This window comes from Lichenostomus cassidix, chromosome 5 (genome assembly GCF_008360975.1).
Source record: "Lichenostomus cassidix isolate B80296 chromosome 5, HeHo_3.0, whole genome shotgun sequence".
Lineage (NCBI taxonomy): Eukaryota > Metazoa > Chordata > Aves > Passeriformes > Meliphagidae > Lichenostomus > Lichenostomus cassidix.
Window position 1 is genome coordinate 13128732 of NC_139486.1, and position 19450 is coordinate 13148181.

Genomic DNA, 19450 nt, shown 5'->3' on the forward strand with positions numbered 1-19450 from the left:
CTATCTTTATATTTCTGATATGCTACAACACAGGCCTCCTTGTCACGTGATTCAGTATTCAATAACCAGACTTCAGGAGGCAAGAACAAGTGCTGTGCCACACTAGAAGTCAGAAAAACTCCCTCCTTTTTCTCTCCACTCTCACGAGGTTACTAAAGTTTATATCAGAGCCATCCACTGGCTACCGAATGTTTTCCAGCACTTCAGAAGTTTTTTTTTCTCCTCTTTAAGAAGGGCACTGTAATTCTGTTGGGCCTCAGATGGGTTTTCAATGTCAACCTGAGGTCAAGTGTGTGAATCTCAAGACAAGATCAGGACACATCTGGAGGACTGTGCATTACTGTCCTACCCTATTAAAAAGCAGCAACAACAACAACTGCTTAGGAGTTCCTGGGGCTGAGCCTGACAGTGAAAACAGATGGATCACACTCCAAGATTTAATTTTCAGATGTGATTCCCCCATGCAGATGAATGGTTGGCACAATTTATGATCTTAAAACAGGTTAATTTTGAAAAGTCAAATTCTGTTCTATGATGTACAAGACATCATAAGAAGCTGTGATAGCCTCTTGTGTGTGACATATTGTACAGTGGAGCTGTGTGGTGCAGTATCTCCAGTGGAATAAACCCATGGAACCTCACCATCTGGGTCAGTTTGGATAGCTGCTGACCTGGCTGCTCACCATTCACCCATGGAATAGGTTTGCCTTCTTCTACCCACCAGAGCAAGCAGCAAACTAAAACTCATCAGCATTATAGCATCTTCATAGGTAACTGCTAACTCTGACCCATTTTTAGACAAAGCCAACTGAAAATAGGAAGAAGGAAAATAGCTACACAAAGATGATCAGGTTCTAAGTGTCTAGTTTACATACTTGCCTCCTTAGATGTGGATCAGAAAAGTTATGTGTTGCTTATGGAAGAAAGCCAGTGCCTTTTAAACATTATTCATGACAAAATTCAGCCTGCCAGTCAACCACATGCCACAGATGAATACAAGCCTAGGGCTTGCAAAGGTTTTTGTTGGGGTTTTTTTTTGGTTTGGTGGGGGTTTTTCTCTTTTACTTTTTCTTTTTTTTTTTTTTTTTTTTTTGTGCTAGAGCTATATGCATGCTCTCAATATAAATATGTAATAGAGAGGCTGCTTGCTTAAATACCTTCACTCCCCACACTCACACCTACATACACACACACACACACACACACACACACACACACACACACACACACACACACACAAACTGCTCCATGCATCATTATCATAGCATAGGGATAGGCAGAAAAAGAGAATGCATCCCTATGTATTTGCCTGAAGAAAATGGGCTTATTTCATAAAAGCCACCAATATATACTGATGAGTTATCTGCACTGTATTTCAAATTATGTGCCAAAATGTTTTCTGAAGTTTCTATTTGTTCTTGATTACAGTACTTTTAAATCACATTTTATCATGTGAATACACTTTCCTGAAAGTTGTGCAAATAGAAAATATCAGACCAAATTCCAGGTTGAATGACAAACCTTTGGATTTTACAGAGATGCCTTAAGCCCCTTTTTTGTGTAATCCTGACAAGGTCCCAGAAGCTAACGTGTGTGCTTTGCACTTTGGCAAAGTAGGTTTGTCTGTTGTGCACACCTGTGCAATGACTGTTGGAGAGATGAAAGCACAGATGAGACATAAGCAGTCTGGATCTATAAAGCCTTTCCTTTTCAGCTTCAACTTTGCAATAATTCAGCTCTCCATGACTCCATCCTGTTTCTACAGTGACCCATGTGGAAACATCAACTATTGAAACACTCAGGTCCAAATCTGCAGTTGTCTACCTTTCAAATAAGTTGAGGGAAGCCAAAATGCAAAAATAAACAAAAAGTATCCAAGAAACAAGTTTTTGCACCAGACTAAAGAAAAGGATTATAATTTTGTTAACAACAAGGTCTATCAGTTGTCACTTAAAAAAAAAATAACATTTGTCAAAGAATTACCATCTGGGATACAGAGTTTTTAACAGTAATCGGTGCATGAAGAGTATAAGATCTTAACTCCCTGAAGTTTATCTAAGCACTATCATGCTTTTATTGGATTTAAGGCTAAACAAGTTTATTCTACATAAGTATTACCCATTATTCTTCATTTCCTGTTGTACCTGGTATTCTTTCAATTAGCCACATATGTCAAAGCTCGACTTAATGATAGCTAATCTTCAAGCACTGTCTGTTAATTTTCTCTGTCTCTTTCTGGATGAAGACAGAGAGCAGGGAACTACCCATTAGCTAATATATCCTTCAAGCTCAAAAGCAGAAGAATAAAATAGAAGGGAGAAGTAGACTCAAATGATGTCTTCTCACTCCTGCAGGAAATAGCAATCTCACCTGCTGTCTCACCTAGTGTCATGTAGTCATCTGCTCCAGCCTGTGTGAATTAGAAAGAAACAAACATAATTATAAAGCAGGAAAAAAATAGTCCTGTTTATTTCACTGAATTCAGAAAGTTGAAACTTTCAGAGTATTTCTTTCTTTGTCATTTTCCCATAGCTTTTCTATAGGAGAAAGAGAATTCACACTTTTGAGAAAAAAAAATATTTAAGGGTAAGGACATCAGTGTTTTTGTTTTGAAAAGGAAAGGACCTCTTCCCATTTTTTCAAGACTCATTGTATGAAGTTTGCATAAACAAATATAAGCAAGAAAGCCAAGGTAGTCACATAACTCCCCAACCTACCACGGGGATTTTTCCCCAACTTAGTATTACCAGGAAAAAGTAAAATTTCTTTAACAGAACACAGTCATTCCCACATATCTCTTCTGGGCCATTGATGTCAACCCAGAACAGCTAAAGTCAAAGGCCCAAAGGCTTGCATAATCAATTTAATCTATCTCTTCTCATCATAGAAATCTGTTCTCTCATATCCAAACATACAGTGAAACATAAAAAAATATTGTGGATTAAGCATATATATTTCACATAAACTACAATATTTATGGAAACACTGATTTCTCTGAATGCTTCCAGTAGTTGTTGCAGAAAAAAAAATTAATTAAGGGTCCAAAAGACATTTATTAAAATTTAAAATTCTGATAAATCCTCTAATTTTTTTTTTCCTTCAAATGACATTAATTCTTAGCAAAAATATCTCACCAAGGATGCACTTGGAATATGGCAGCAAGACAGGAGAAACCTGTCCTGCCCCTACCATCAATACAGTTTTCCATTTAAAAGTGTCCTGGTTCCCATGAGGAAAAATTTAATTTTTTACAGTGGCTGGGCTGAGCCTGTCGGATCTTTTGAGCCCAGAATTTCTGGGTTGCCATGCACTGTATTGAGTGGGCATGGCCCAAATATTATTTGATACCATCTTAGATCATTGCCAGGGGTTGGGAGAAAGGCATTCTTTTTTCTGGTTCCCATGAAAAAAAGTGTTCCTCTTCCAGTTGGGAAAATATGGCTGTGGTCTGGTCAGGCTTGGAGGTGAACATTTGTGTATATGAAGCATTGTCTCTTTTTGCACACTTTTGTTATTAATATAGTTGCTATTAGTGTTCATTTTCTTATCTAATTGCTGTTTCCAGTAAATTGTTCCTAATTCAACCTGAAATTTTTTGTCTTTTTGTGGCTTCAGCTCTCAAGTCTACCCCCAGAGTGGGAAGGGGAAGGGGAGGTCAGGGGAAGCAAGGAGTGTCTGGTTTGGGAAAGTCTTGGGGGGTGGGGGGGGGGGCATAGCAGTAAACTGGGGAAAGCCATTCCTGAAACCACAACAATAAGCCACACATAGGCAGGATTTTCTGAAAATAACTAACAGTTCCAGGTACCCAACTTGTGGCACTTAAAAAGAATATGGTTTTCAAAGTGCAGGTGCATAAATTCTTAAATTGCCTCCTTCCTTGAACCGTGGCCACCTCAGAACTGAACTGCCCCTAACTTATTATCTACATTTGAAATGGTGTTCAAATTTAATCCCAATTAATAAAGAAGGCAAGTTATTTGCAAGGCAATTTGTATGTCATGGCTAGAATATTTAATGGTTAATTTTAAAATGACAGGCACAAGATATTTCTGACCTATATAAAGTGGTCTTAGAACCCCCCAATACCAGAAATATGCTGAAGAGTTAGAAATCCACATGAATGTGTTTAATATAGGTTAACAAATGTTGCTGGAAAAATATACCTGCACAGTATTTCTAGTATGTTTAATTCTCTTGCAAGGCTGAAGCCATCAAGTGTCTTCAGCTAAATTTCTCAGCCAGTAAAAGCTGACTCAAAGTGAGAATTAATAAACACACTCCAAATCAGACCTTTTTTTTTTTCAAGGAGCCCACTATACAATTTTTCTTACAACTAAGTAACACCCATAAAGAATATTGTGACTTGCACTAATTAGTTAAATTTTCTCTTCCCCCCCACCCTGCTTTGTGTTGAAGTAGTTGCTGTATTGTAAAGTAATTGGTTCAGGGGTTAATCCCTGGCTTCCTTTCTGTCTCAGAGGCAAGAATATACAAATATGTCCACTCTTTAGAATGTTATCACAGTGCCCTCTCTTGTCAAAAGTAAATCAAGAGGGACTAACTACAGATAAAGGGTGTGGGATTTGTTTTTTTGGTGAGGGGCGAGAGGGGAGGGAGATGTTTTGTTTCGGTTGGCTGTTTTCTGAGTGTTTTTTACACACCAGATTCAAATGCAACTTTCTCTCCGAAGACTCACTAAGCAGAGACACCTTAATGAATTGCTCAAATGTGTTGCTAAGCTGCATGTGAAGAACAGACATTAAGGAAACTGACACCAGTATCACATATGTTTCATAGCATCACATTTTATCCTTAACCCTGAAATTCAATTATTTACTTTAAACTGGAACAATAATTGCAAGATTAATTCAAGTCTATGATACAAATTAACTTAATTTGTCTGCAGTTGTTTAGGAAATTATAAACTTTTGAGTGTATAAACAGTTGCAAATGCCGGGAATAATTCAAAGGCTTGTGAATGGGAAATTTCCATGACAGTTATGTCAGACAAATTTAACGGGAAATAAATATAACTGAAAATGCCCATTTTCTTTTAGCACATAAAACCAACAGAGTTTTCAACAAAAAAGAAAACTGTTTTTTATTTGTGAATTCTGCAAGTTAAACTTGCCACAATGATGATGTGTAAAATGAGAAGGAAGATAGATAACATGGAGTGACACACCTGAAGGAAACAGCTCCCTTTATGGAGAAATGAGGATTTAACGTATAGTCTTTTCCCCAGGTTTCTGTTGGAATACAGAGAGGTGGACATGATTGAAATTTGCATTTAAATGGAAATGGTTAAAGGTAAAGGCACAATGTTTAGAAAAATGAGAGTATCCATTTTTCTAAGAGGGAGGCATACTGTTATTGTATACCATTAAGGTGTCACAGAGCCTAAAAATGTTTAGAAATATTAGACACTGCTGCAGAACAAAGAACAGCAAAATGCCATTTGGAAATGACTATACACTGTGAACGAATCTGACCGAATACTACATCATATACAATTGTCTTTAATGTTTGCTGCTGCCATTACCTAATGTGAGCCCTGTTCACTAAACAGTAGAAGATGTATTAGATAGATTTCTGATACTTTTTGACTGCAGTATAATCCAGAATCCATTCATCATTCCATCCTGGTGATTTCTGCAGGTCTTTCTCCATAGGATACCACCGGACCCTGAAATGTTTGCAAGATACACTTTCTGAGAACACACTGCAAATTTTAACTGTGTCACATGAAAACCTTGATGTTTTTCTGTGATACCAATGAGGAGACACACACTTTGCTGAAGATAATGAAATATAGAATGCAACGAGTCATGGAACTGTTCACATCGCGTGTTGACTGGAAATTGCATTAGTGAATGTTTTTGTGTGAATCTGAGACAGATACATGGAAATTTTTTCAAGAGGAAAAGTAGAAGGCAAAACATTCTTCTCAGTCTTCCTCTCCCAAATGAGAAGGCAGAAAATAAACTTTGTATATGCATGGACTCTTATTGATACACACAGGTGCAAATATACAAGTATAAGCGTAGAGCATAAATGCATGTGTGTGCATGTATGCACAGACAATAAGAGATATACTCACTGAATCATCCTATTTAAAAAGGTTTGGATCTTTTCATATTTAACTTTTTTAAGCAAGTGAAAATTACGAGACTTGAAAAGATTTGGTGTTTGACATTTTTTCACGATTATAATTTTTCTCGAGCCTTTTTCTCTCACCTCCTCTCACCTTCTCTAGCCTCTTTCTCTCACCAGTTTTCAGTGATGTTAACCCTCTACTTTAAAATAGCATTGTTGCAGCTAAAATCAGAAGGTACTGAAATCTCGGTCAGCAGGATCATTTTCAGAGCATTTCTTATCTGGGAGAAAACAGAAAAGACTAGAGTTGTCTGTGGTAAAGCTCCAAGTAGAAACTAGTTTTAGCAATTGCAGCCCAGCTGAGACTCATATTTACCCCAAATCTACTACGGGATTTTAGCAGTCCCTCTTAACCTTTCTGGAACCATAAAGGTGAGCTCCAACTCATCCTTCTTCTTCCTGTACTGCCAAAAAGAATTTTCATGTTTCTCCAAGGTGCATTGAGCTTGTGAACATTTCTTCAGCTGAGGGACCTAAACTCCAGTGCTTGGATGGTGTTTGCTCATGGGACACTGTGCTTCTCCCACCACCAGCCCCTCTCAGTCTCCCAAAGTCTCCTGATAACAATAAAAGAAAAATACCCTGCCTAACATGGTGTTCAAAATTTAAATATAGGCAAAGGATGGATGTTTCGTCATCTTCCTATTGGTCTAGGATCCTTTTGAAGAACAAGATTCACTTGCATATTCTGACCCATGAAACCAGGTTTATGGCTGCTATGTGCTAAACCACCAGAATATATTGATAAATCAATTCTGGACAATGACTGTAAGGTACTCTATTTACAGAAAAAATCCCTTCATTGAAGACCAAGAGTGTGCTCTTTGCACACTCGCCAGCACTGGTCTTGTCAACTGACCATTTTTGTACTTCTGTTATTATTTGAGATTGATGCTACACCAGAGAACTTGGTCTTGGATATCTTTGGTAAGGCAATTATCAAAAGCACAATGCCCAAGGCATCTGATTAAATGGCAACACCTTCATCAAGAACTAGACTTATATCATCATTAAACAGGTGGAAGTCTTCTCTGGTCTTTTCCCACAGAGCCAGGTTTCCCAGAGCTAAAAAATATTTATCTCAAGACTTTGCCATCCAGTTCTCTGGATATGCACCATGGACAGCAAAGTCAGAGCAGCCCCTTTGTGACTAACTGTTTTGGTCCTTGCACAACTGGTTTGGCTAAGGATGACCCCTAGAATGAGTCATACAGAGCTGCAGACTCCTAAACTAGGTCATTATTGCTAAGGAAAAAAAAGGTAGACTAAAGGAAATCTTCAAGTGAGCTCAAACAGATAGGCCCCCCAAAAGAGTCCACATTTTTATTTAAATGTCATGTATACCCTGCATGAAAAGCCACATAGTTCAAATATATACATCTCCACCATTAAAGATTCCTTTTTTCTTACACCTGTGAGTGTTTCCACTTCCCAAGACTTCAACTGTCTGCACTGTCAGGGACCAAAAATAAAATTGTAATTGAAATACAGATAAGATAGAAACCTTTAATTTACCTTCTCCCTGAGCAACAGGACCTTTCCAGCTGCATCTGATATACTTTTCTTTTTCATGCCTGGGCTGGTGCAAAATTATCTTTAGATAAAATATTTTAGGGATTTAGGGATTTTGTGTGCCTCAGGACAAAGGACAGTGTTTGTGAGAAGATCACTGCCCTCTTTTTGAGGCAAAATTCCACCCTTATTGAAATTTCAGTGTAAGAGAAAAGTATGCCATTTCATTACTGTATTCTCTGTCACAGACTGTAGTCACTTTTACTACAGGAGTGCTTGAACATCAACAGTTGAGTGTCAAAAAGAGCTGGTAGTAGAAAATGACGTGTATTTTCCCAATAAATCCATTGGGCTTTTTTTTTTTTTTTTTACTTTTTGATTTTCTCATATAAGTGGACCCTATTTTAGCACACTACAGAACTATATGCAAAACTCATTCCAGGAAAATGGGATTATGCCATAACTTGTCTGTGTGATAACTCTGGGTCTTTCAGTATACATTTGTGAATCCATAAAAAATAAAACCAGAAAGCACTGAAGAGAGAGGACAATGGTATGTCCCCCATTCAGGACTGAAAATAAAACATTTTTACTAAAGTATTGAATAGGTTTGAAATAAACTCCTGGAAGCATACATTTTTAATGAAAATATATGTCTGCAAAGCTTTTCAGCTAAGCAAAATACAGACCACAGCAAAATACTGTAAATATGATAAAACCAACTTTGAAGGAATTATGCTGATTTATGGCACCTGATGATGCCAATAACTGAACTCTGCATAATTTAATCTATTTCCCAGGCAACATTTTCCAAAATTACCCTTAAGAAGTAGTTCTGTGCTCTTTCTTTATTACTTGTTTTATAAAATACACCTCTGCTGCAGGTAGGCTAGATCTTTCCTTCATGTTCTGCATTCTGGCTAATAATATCATGGACAATTCAAAGTATGTTGCTATGACAAACACCAGTTCCCAGTCTTGAAGGGCAGAGGCAGAGTGATGATTTAATAACTGTCTCAGTTCACTTCCCACATGCGTGCAATGCTGTATCTGATCAAAAGCCCCCTGCAAAGTAGCGGGAAGAACAAAACTCAAACATCTAAGCTGAACTTTCTTGATCTTTTCAGGTCTCAAAGCCACTATTTCTCATTTATTGCATCTTCCCATTAGATATCAGAGGAGCATCCCTTCTTCCCATCCCCACCCTGATTCCTCTTTATTTCAGATAATAGAAATCAGAAGGTTTTAATTATAAAATCTTTCAGGAAAGGACAATTATAGGCTACTTTTATTTGTATAGCACCAAACCTAGTAAAGGTTCCTTCTCTAATCAGGCAGTGCACCAAACCCATGAAAATCAAGACAAGTAACAAGTGCATGACTCTCACTACTCAGGCAAGAAAAACAGGAAGACATGAAATTTCACTCAGCATCTCATCTGGATGGTTGATGCTCCAGACTGCCTAACACAACTTCAAGAACACTCAGAATATTATAATTTCCCTGTTTATATCTACACTCTTATTCCTGGTCTCATCCCTTCCTCATGATGTTTGGCACTGAGTACTGCAATGTTAGTAGCTGGATAACAAATATCCCAGCTGTTTTAACTGCCCAAAATCTTTCCACAGAAAATCAAATTTCCTCTATTATACACTATAGCAACTGTGACAAGGGAATAAAAGTAAGCAAAAGGTTTTTGTTATAGCCTTCAGCAGATATCCTAGGTGCTGGTTCAGACACACTGAGTAAACACTTCTGCTCAGCCTTCATTCATGCATTCTCTTTTGGCCACAAAGCTGAGGATTAGGATTGAAAGATATGACCGAAGAAGTCATGCCAAAGCTGTGAAGAAGGGAAATACCCTTCCTTCTGATAAGCCTGTACAGTAAATGATTGCCTTCTTCAAAGATATGTAAACTACACACTTACATGCCTTACTATTTAACCTGTGTGTGTTGGTTTTACAAATATTTATGCATCAAAAAACCCCAATTTAAAAAAAAATCAAATGTTAATAATGAATAATATTCTGTACTGGATCTATACTTCTTTGAAATTGGGGTGTTCTGACTTCAGGCCTGCCTCCTCACTTTAAAGTATCATTTTACTTTTTTCCCTGAACCAGTCTTTGTTTCCAATTTATGTGCTAATGTGCTCCCTGAACAGTCAAAAAAAGAGTCCTTGCTGATTATTTGCACTCACTGAAAACTTAGCCTGTTAATAGCTGTAAATAGAAGGAAAAGATAAAAGGGGAGAGAAAGAGCAAGACACAATAATAGATAAATAGATAAAGTTGGGGGAAAAGTTTATGCAGAGAAAAGAAAAAAAAAAGAAAAAAACCCAAATGACAGACTATTCTTCCTCCTGCTGTTTCAGTGATAGCTATTAATGTGTTTTAAAGTCTTCCAGATTGGCCTTAAGAAATCAGTTATCCCGGTCCTTGTTTCAGTAGAAAGACCCATGGGAGCTATTAGCAGTAATCTAAGTTAATAAACTGTAAACTAACTTTTTTTTTTTTTTAAAGGAGGAAAAAACCCCTACAACCTTTGACAAAATAATTGCACCAGTTATAAAGCAACCAAATGCCGGTTAACAGTCACATCAAGCCACTGGGGTGGAAAGAAGATATCCATAACCAGGCCTTTCCCAATGAAACTGTTTGTTTTCTCTTATTTAAAGTGTTCTTTAAAAAAAATAAAATACTTTCTTTGCAAGCCGTAAAATGTTTGAATAATGTCTCACAGTGCTTATGCACTGGCTAAAGTCTCCAGTTAAAATAAAGAGAGGATTTAGGGCTTGATTCACAAAACACTTATCTGCAACTTATAGAGCCCTTTATGTTAGAGAAACAGGGCATTAGCATGCAGAAAGTAACAGGCACTCTGAATCCCACTATTTCCTATCCACAGAATAAAACTCATCATGTGCAACTCCTCTGATATCAGCTACGGTTTCCTGCTTACATATGAGAGAGAAACAATATATCTCCAAATGAGGTTGTTTTGGGCTCTAGAGACACAGCTCCCCATTGTCAAATATGCCACTCAAAAAAAAACCAGGAAAATTACACCTTGCAAGCAATTTGGCTTCTATGTTTGAAGGATAATGAAATGAAATTTGTCTTACCTAGATAATTCCAGCAAAATTATCTTTTTGGGGGGTTTTTGGCATATAAAAGCAATTATTTGACAGTAAAATCAAATTTTGATAAAAATTTTGCCTTTAACAGACAACTTTTTGTTTTCTGAGTGCTTTACCTGGATGCTCCTAATCTTTTGAACTTCAGCTGAGATAGAGCTGTCTTCAGAAAAGGCTCAGTTCCTCTTCCTCCATGCCAACTTCAAGGGAGGAAACATTGTCTTTTTGTGGTTTTGGGAAACTCTGAATGGAATTTTCTCATTTGTATATCTTGCACAGAGTCAGGAGGGGAGGAATCATATAGATATGAATGGAGTTCTATCCTCCAGTACACGTAACTCCCCTTAATGCTGGTCCAGCAGCACATAAAAACCAAAAAGCTTTCAAATATCTCATCTGGAAATTCCCCTGGCATTAATGCTAGGAGGGACTGCAAGTCAAAAGGTGTTACAAGGAAAAAGTGTCTTTTCATCACCAGGGATATATTATTCCTGGCATAACCTAAAAGATTCATTTAGCCTCAAGCAATTAAAGGGATCCTAAAGACCGAAACCTTTTTTGCTTTCCCAGTTTACTTACCCTTCTTTGTACACCCATACCTAGGCTCTTCAGCCAGACTGATAGTGCTTCTGTGCTGCATATTTGACCTCTGTTTGCTGGCCAGTGCTCAGCCAAGGGTTTTAAGTAGTTTTCTCAGAAAGAGATGAAGATGGGAAACATTTCTAGCTGGTCACACAATGCTGGGCTGCACCCATTCTGGTATTCCTGCAACATACAAGACTAATGAAGTTACAAGCTGTTGTTCATTGTTCAGCTGATTCACTCTGTGTTTCTGGGACCTGTTTACTACCTGGATTTCAGGGCACTGCTGCCCTAAAGACAAGAGTTATAAAAGTAATGCATAAAAATAAGTGGAGGCCCTGCATTTCATTAAAATGTATGGAAGACTATTGTACTTCTTTTTCCTAAAAATGCCATGCTTTACCATAGTGCATGAAAATATATGTATTAGAAAGATGGAGGAAATGTTATGCCTACTTTGTTCAAACATTATCTGTACTCAACTATGTTTAACAACTCCTGTTGCAGGGGCATGATATGGCAAAGGAAAATGGTCCTTATTCATCTGATTTTGGCCTTTGGCCAATATTTTTTATTAGACGGCTACAATAACAAATGCTTTGCACCAAGGTTCTGCACATAGAAAGTATGTATTTATACTCTAAATCAGGTAACGGGGCTATAGACACTTAATAGCCAAACCCTTCTGCTTACCAGCCCACTGAGACAATCCAGGCAGAACACCCTTGTCTGGGATATTTAATATCTAGAGCAAATAAAATCAACTGGCCTGGTCATACCAGGGGAAAAATTTTAAATCCACCCATAGTCAGTGGTAAGACTTACTGACTGTGATGGAGCTGTGATTTCACTCCAGACACACATGATGTGAAGGACCTGTGGTGATTTGCATGGGTTTAGGGGAAGCCAGAAGCATCTGCTAAACCAGGGCTCTCCAATTCCCTGCAGCTGCCTTTCATCCAGCTTGACTCAATAGAAAACCCATCAAAACCAATGGGGTCTTTCAATTGGCTGCTGCTGGCTTCAGATTAGGACTACAGAGAGAAGGCAAATAATTGCTCTTCCTTACTAAAGTATTGAAAAGTTGTCCTTTAATAACGCTAATTTAATACACACTGGCTACTGGTAAAACACTGGTTGTACATATTTCCATCTGGCACATACCCTGTGGAAGCACATCTCAGACTATGCATCACTCTTCCTGGGGGCTGAATGCTTTGCACTTCTTGTTGACTCGGGCCATTAATGCTAAATTATCTACAAGGGCCCGTTTATTTTTAAAACTCCCCAGTCTGCAAGCGAACATGAGGATTTTAAACTCTGGTTCGAGAAGTCCGAAGTTTTCTGTGGGGATTATTGAATTTTTACATCACAGCCAATCCGAGGGGTTCTAAAGCCTTCACACAACTGACACCATATGTCTGGGTACAATGGAATCTACAGAATTATCAGCAACAGCAAAAATGTCTCATTACACACCGAGAGCTACAAACACATAACAAGTATATTGAGTAGCACGTATAGTTGCAGAGAAATTAATCGACTCAGATGCATACAAAGGGATTTCTAAAGTGCTAAAAGCATATTTCAGTGAAGAAATGCACAGTGCCAGGCTGTGATTTGCAATATAATAAATAATCCTCCTAAAATTCACTTAACTTTCACTCTGCCTAACGTGAGGCTTCACAGATTGTAGAGAATATGCTTTGTGTGACACAACATGAGAAAAAAAATAAAATAGTTTTTCAGGTCAGTAAAAAAATGTTCTCAGAATCCTGGTAAATACTGCAGAATGTATTGTATTTGTATTTACTCTGTTTACGTATTTGTTTGTTTGTCACATGCCAGCAGAATTCTACCAAACATTCACCTCAGATACTTAGCAATGTCTACAAAATTATAGCTGTGTTTTCGGGTGGGGTGGGGAATGCAAAGTGACAATTCACATTTAGAAATCTGGTTTCATGAGAAAAAAAAAAGAAAACTGGATAGGAAAGCGCTGGCATTATTTATTCACTTATTATCATACAATCTGGACTAAGTCATAGGAAGAGAAATTTTTATGAGCAACTTAAAAATAGTGAGATATAAATGGAAATAATAATGGATAATAATAAACGGTAATTAGCAGTATTTTTCACTGTAATATCATCTTTTATCCACAATTATGCAGTATCTTAAAGAAACAGGTTATGAATTCTGAACCCTTGAATATATTATTCACACAAATGAATGAATAGTTCATCCATAAAAAATGTGGGCATTCTTTTGAGTAAGTGCTCCCTAACATGAAATATAGGGCTCTCAGTTGGCATAAGAGATGAGCCCTCTAGTATTTCTGTGTGGGGTATGTATTGCTAAACCTTACAGAGAAGATGAGCAATAAAAAGGATAAATACCTTGCAGATCTGATTACTTTTTTTTTTAATGAGAAGGGTATAAATTTGAACTGATGTTGAAATTATATCAAATGCTTCTTGAAAGCCTGTTAATTTTTACAAATGGTTCACCTTTTGTGAAAGATCATCATGTTTATTTGTTTTTGTTTTTAATCATATTTTGTTTCACCAGTGGTAAACTACTTTTAACAATCTAAAACTGCTTTCCAGAGAGTTCTGGGCTAGTAGTGACTGAGGCAAGCATAATATCACTTATCTATTGAGTGACCATGAGCAGTGAGCTGGTCATTGTTTTTAAAGTATCATGTGGATTTTAATCACAGCTCAAGTCAAAATTTCTGATTCCAGACAGAGTAACATCATTGTAACATCATCCTGCAACACCAGATAAACCTGTGCCTTCCTCGCTCTCACCTTATATGAGAAGAGTAATAAAGGTGAGCCTCACAAAAGTCATCTGTAAATTAACATATAGTTTGCTTTAAAAATTTTTATACTGAAAAATTATTATAATTTATTAGCTAGAATTAGAATTAATTAATTCAAATTTGCATTGTATCACAAGTGGTAGCATTAGTGCTACCACTGATAGGAATATCAGTTGGGGTCTTAACTGGTCTTACTCATTCACAAAGGGGAAGCAGCTAAAAGAAAAGTATTTGTTTTTCTTTTTGCTGCTTTGTCTATCAAAGTCTTAATTTGAGACTTAAAGGCAAGAAGAATAAAAGTAAAATATACACAAATGTTGAACCAAGGCCCAGAAGTTAAAGACCTTATTGCCTTTGACAACTAAATTCATATTTCTAATTTTTCTGACTTTTCATGGCACAGGATATGAAGAATGCTGTATAAAAATGGCTGTTCCCAAAAGATTTTCAAACACAGCTTGCAGCATGGAGAATTTGGGGTAGGTGGAATAATTATCAAGGCTACAGGCTTTTACTCCTAACTGAACCAACAAATCTTTTAAAGTGAATTTCCTAAATATTTCAGCATTATTTTACATTACCCATTAGCCCTCTACTACTGAGAGCATAAATTTAATTGTTGAAGGAAAACTTTCTTCTGTCTAATTGCAGTTTGCAAACCCACTACAGACTAATCTTGAAAAAACATCATTTCATTCTCAATAGAAAACCTCAGTAGAGAAGATGTATCAATTACACCTTATTTGTGCTTTATCAGTGGGAGATGACTTGGTTTGTGCAGAGCAACAATATTCCCCTGATCTTTTGTGAGTGTCTTGAGACCAAAAAGGTAAGTAGCCACTTAACTCATGCAGCAAGTCATAGGTGATAACAAAAAGGTCGTGTTTGGCCTTTGACAGTGAGGGAACTGAGTACTCTTGTATGAGAAGAGATGTGTTTCTCTTTGGGCTTGGCACATTTTCCATTTGAATGACCTTTAAGATGTGGTTGGGTTAGCTGCTAAGGGAGCCCATCATGCCAGCAGGCAGGAGAAGGAAGCTCTGAGTGGGCTCCAGGCTCAACATGCAACATTTCCGTCTCAACACAAAAGATTTGTTTTGTAATGCCAACGGGATATCTTTAGAGGTGGCTGTGTCCAAGTCCCAGGCTGGATGCTTTGCCAGCAGAGCTGCAAGTCCAGCTTGCTTGAAGTTGCACATCAAAGACTCCAGCTTTTGATGTGCTGCCTCACAGGTCAGAGAGGCTCTTGTGCTTCCTTGTGGCACTGAGAGTGCAGCCTGGCAAGCTGGAGATGGAGATTTATGTCTTTATGGACCCAGCCATCCTCCTCCCCTGTTATTGCCCCTCTGCACATGCTGTTTCTTTCACTCAGCTCGCTACTGGAGTGGAGAGCATCTTCCTACTAAAGAATAAAGAAAGAAATCCACCACAGACCACGCAAAAAAAGCACAAATCCAAAATGAAATCATATTGGTGAAGAAAACTAAACACCATGAGTTGAATTTTAACATCTTGAAAGAGGGTGATGATTCTTCATGAAAAACAGGAATGTACAAGATTTCCTATTCTCTCATTAGACCTTGATTCTGTGAGAGAGGGTCAGAGGGGAAGCCAGGTGAGACACAGACTCACAGAGAGGGAATTTCCCTTGCAGTGACCACAATAAATGTGCTTTCTGAAGAAAATATAAACAGAGAACCAACACCTGCATTTTTCATATTTAAAGAAAAGCAAAGCATAACCACAAACCTTAATTCCTTAGGTTCTAACATTTTGGAAACAAAAATTGTTCAGTTCTAATTCAGTCTTTTCAGAAAAAGACTTTTGTTACCAAGGTTACTTTTTGGACCAAAATTAGATATCCGATTTACAGAAACATTTTTAACTATACTGCTGGTGACTTCATACATTGGTTTCGAATTTTAAGCTATGCTGTCTAAACAGCAGTGTCTAAAAGGTATACTGCCCTTTTTGCCCAGCCATTTGTCATGGCTGCTAGGATGATCGGCTGTGCTACTGTAATTTAGAGAGCCATCCAAAGAAACTGGAGAGCCATCAACTTTGGTTTAACAAAATTACTAGAACAAACTTATTTAGAATGGTGGGGGCTGTTCTGAGAAACTGTATATGTAATTTATATATGTAACTTTTTCCAGCTATGCACATACCCTGTTGCTACAAAAACATGATATTAAATGATCATTAAAACTGTACTAAAACTTTTAATACATTCTTGCCAAATTATTATTTGACTTCCTTTCAAGGCTCTCTAAAATGCAGAGAAATTTTTCGTAGACGCTTAGTACTCAAGTCAAAGTAGTCAATTAGCATGATCATGCTAATTCTATGATGCCTGAAGAGTTTCCTGAGTTCTAAAAAAACTTTCAGTGGTGATGAGTTTTTAAATACTAGATTTTTGAATTATAAAATAATTTATTTCAATTAAGATTTGCATAAGGAAAGAATAAAAAACTTTCTGGATTTTGCTCTGGAGCTTTCAGAGACCAAGTGAACTCTTGGAAGTACACATTCTTCCATGAAAAAGACTTGAAAACCACATGGTAAACTTCTCAATGTTTGATTTGCCTCCTTTTTCATGCTGCATAATGGAATTGTTTCTGATATCTTGACATGTTGCAGGTGGAAAATGGTTTCCTGCCTGCTCTACTCACTAGCAATTGATTCCAATGGATTTCTGGATATGTGGCTGAGTAAAGACTGCAAATTATCCATTAGATTGCCATTGTGAGACATTTCTTTGCATATTGCACTTTATTTGACTCGGTTTAATTTTTCCTTACAACTCTTTTCATTTTCCGGTTATTGTGAAGTATTTCAAGTTTTACTGTAATCCATTTTTTATTTAACTTTTCTTCTTGTATATTTGCATTTTTCCTAGAAATCTTGAAGAGACACCTGCCCTATTTTAAAAAACAATATTCGATGCTCATAGTACTCGAGTACCACTCTTTAACACTTGGCTCAGCATTCTTCCCCCTCGTGCCACAAGTGAGATGATCAAAAAAAAAGCCCATGGTGGATCTGAGCATGGGTTGGTTAAGAACAGAGCTAGAACAGTTGAGCAGAGCTATTGCCCAACTTGATTATTTCACACACTCCCTTACACATTACCATCCCTACGTTTATGTTTCCTAAATTTTTACTTGCCTTCTGGGAGGTTGGACAGGAGTCACGGTGGTCATCCTTTGGCATTTTGTTTTGGCACCAGGTTTTCTTTCTGGAGCCATTTTCAGTCTCTACATAGTCTGTATGCAGAAGCCAAACAGATGAGCAGCCATGCACTTGCTATTTGTGTTTAACTCCTCTTGGTTAACTGGAGTATTCAAGATGTGCTACTTTTATTCAGTCCAGGTGTTACCAAAATTTACAGCCAGCCCATACAGACTGCAGCCAGCAAGTAGCAGGTTTCTGCTTGAGAGTTCAAAAGTTCAGTTTCAGACATTCACCCACACACCCCCACGCACCCAATTATCTGTTGCTTATTTGCATTCAAATTTTAAACTGTTTCTTTTTTCACTTACATGCCATTTGCTGACTTGCTTTTGCTGACTTTCTCTGCATTGCAACAGTTGAGAAAAGCGGGGCTTAAAGCCATGTGTCTCAGTCTGACCTTGTGTAGTCCAGAGCATTCCCCACACCTGCTTTTGTCAGATAAAATGGAGGGTATTTGAAAGACCTTAGAAAAGCAGCTTCCCCCTTTCAGGCAGCACACATCTCGAGGTGGGGCTGCCCCAGCCACTGCAGTGCTGTCTGTGGGGATGCAGCTGCAAAATGCAGCCTGTGGTCCTCAGCCTTGCCAGCTCCCCATAACAAGTGAAGAACTGACCCGCCATGTTTCAAAACCCAATGAGTAAAACCAGTGAAATTTATTCTGTGGTAAAATATGCTGGAACCCCTGTGCTAAACAGGGGTTCATACCTGTGTAACCCTGTGTGTTTGCAGTCAGACTGTAATTGCAGGCCTAAACTACACTTCCGTGATTATCTCTTAAGGATGTGTTTGCAAATACTAACATTGCATTTACTAACTGAAGAATCATGTGAAGAGATAAGAGGAAAAAGAGGAAAAAAAAACCCTTGCACATGTTTACTTTCCTGATTATAGTTAAGGAGCAACGCCCAGGGTACAAAACAAAACCATACAGAGCCACCTTTATCTGCACAGATAACTTTAGATAGGTCTGTGGTCAAAGCCTACAGGGGCTTTACTGTAAAGCTCATTAAGAAAACAAATTCATGTTTTTCATGTCAAATATTCTTACCACATAATATTTCTGGATTTTTATTTTTTCCTGTAACAGTGTTCACAGTCTTCACTGATATTTCATTGGTCAAAAATGAAAAGAAAGGAGCGAAAATGAAATAAAACACCATCGTGAGAGGGAAACTTAAATGGAATTGAACATAAAAATTCAGGACATCTATGTTTGATGTTATCATTAAAAAAATATAAAAAGAGGGAGGAGGGAGAGACGGATGACAAAGTGAAAAGAAAAAATGCAGCAACGCTTTTATGTGAAGATTACATTTAAAAATAACCAACTAACAGTCTGCACTTTTCAAAAGACTGACGTCCTGAAACGCATTTAGATTGATGCAGCCTGAGCCTGAAGTTCTCTTGCTGAGTAAACAGTCAAGTGTTCTTAATAGGAATTGCAGTTTCTCGACATCTGTTGGGGAAAAGGGAATGGTGAAACAACAATTTAGATTGAGATTGGTTTTGTTAAATGCATTTAAATTCCAAGATTAGTGGTGTTCTTTCTTTTTCAATTAGCATTTACTTGCAGAAAGGTTACAGATGAAGGGGCTGAGAAAGAGTTCTTTGGGGGAGGGGGGTTAGCTCCCAGGGCAGTACAGAACACACTAAAACGTGTAGCACACACTAGCACAGGACTTTAACATAAACTTACAACTTATGCAAAAGCAAATGCCTTTGAAAAGCTCTGTGAAGGAGCAAAAAAATTAAAAGAACAATAACCGTGACTTCACTTTGTTGAGCTCCTAAGCTGGAATTCATATATGAAAAAATATTATTATTGCCTTTCAAAGGAATTTTCCAGCCCATTCATTTTGCAATTCCCCATGCTGATTAGACTGTGAGAGGAATGTGACTTCTTAGGGGTCACAGAAAGGTAAAAAGAAAAGAAGGTATAAGAAATGCCCTACCTTCTTTCTGCTTTTAAAAAATCAAGCTTACTTTATGACTTTTGTC

The 19450-nt window shown here is 37.6% G+C and overlaps 1 long non-coding RNA gene across 1 annotated transcript; it reads right to left on the bottom strand.

Moving 5' to 3' along the window:
• Positions 1-1229: 1229 nt before the first annotated feature.
• LOC146435975 (uncharacterized) lies at positions 1230-17859 on the bottom strand. Its single transcript, XR_014852865.1, has 4 exons — positions 17761-17859; positions 11389-11574; positions 2371-2410; positions 1230-1647 (listed from the first exon to the last, which is right to left on the bottom strand). It is a non-coding gene; the product is annotated as an uncharacterized LOC146435975 (long non-coding RNA).
• Positions 17860-19450: the final 1591 nt, after the last annotated feature.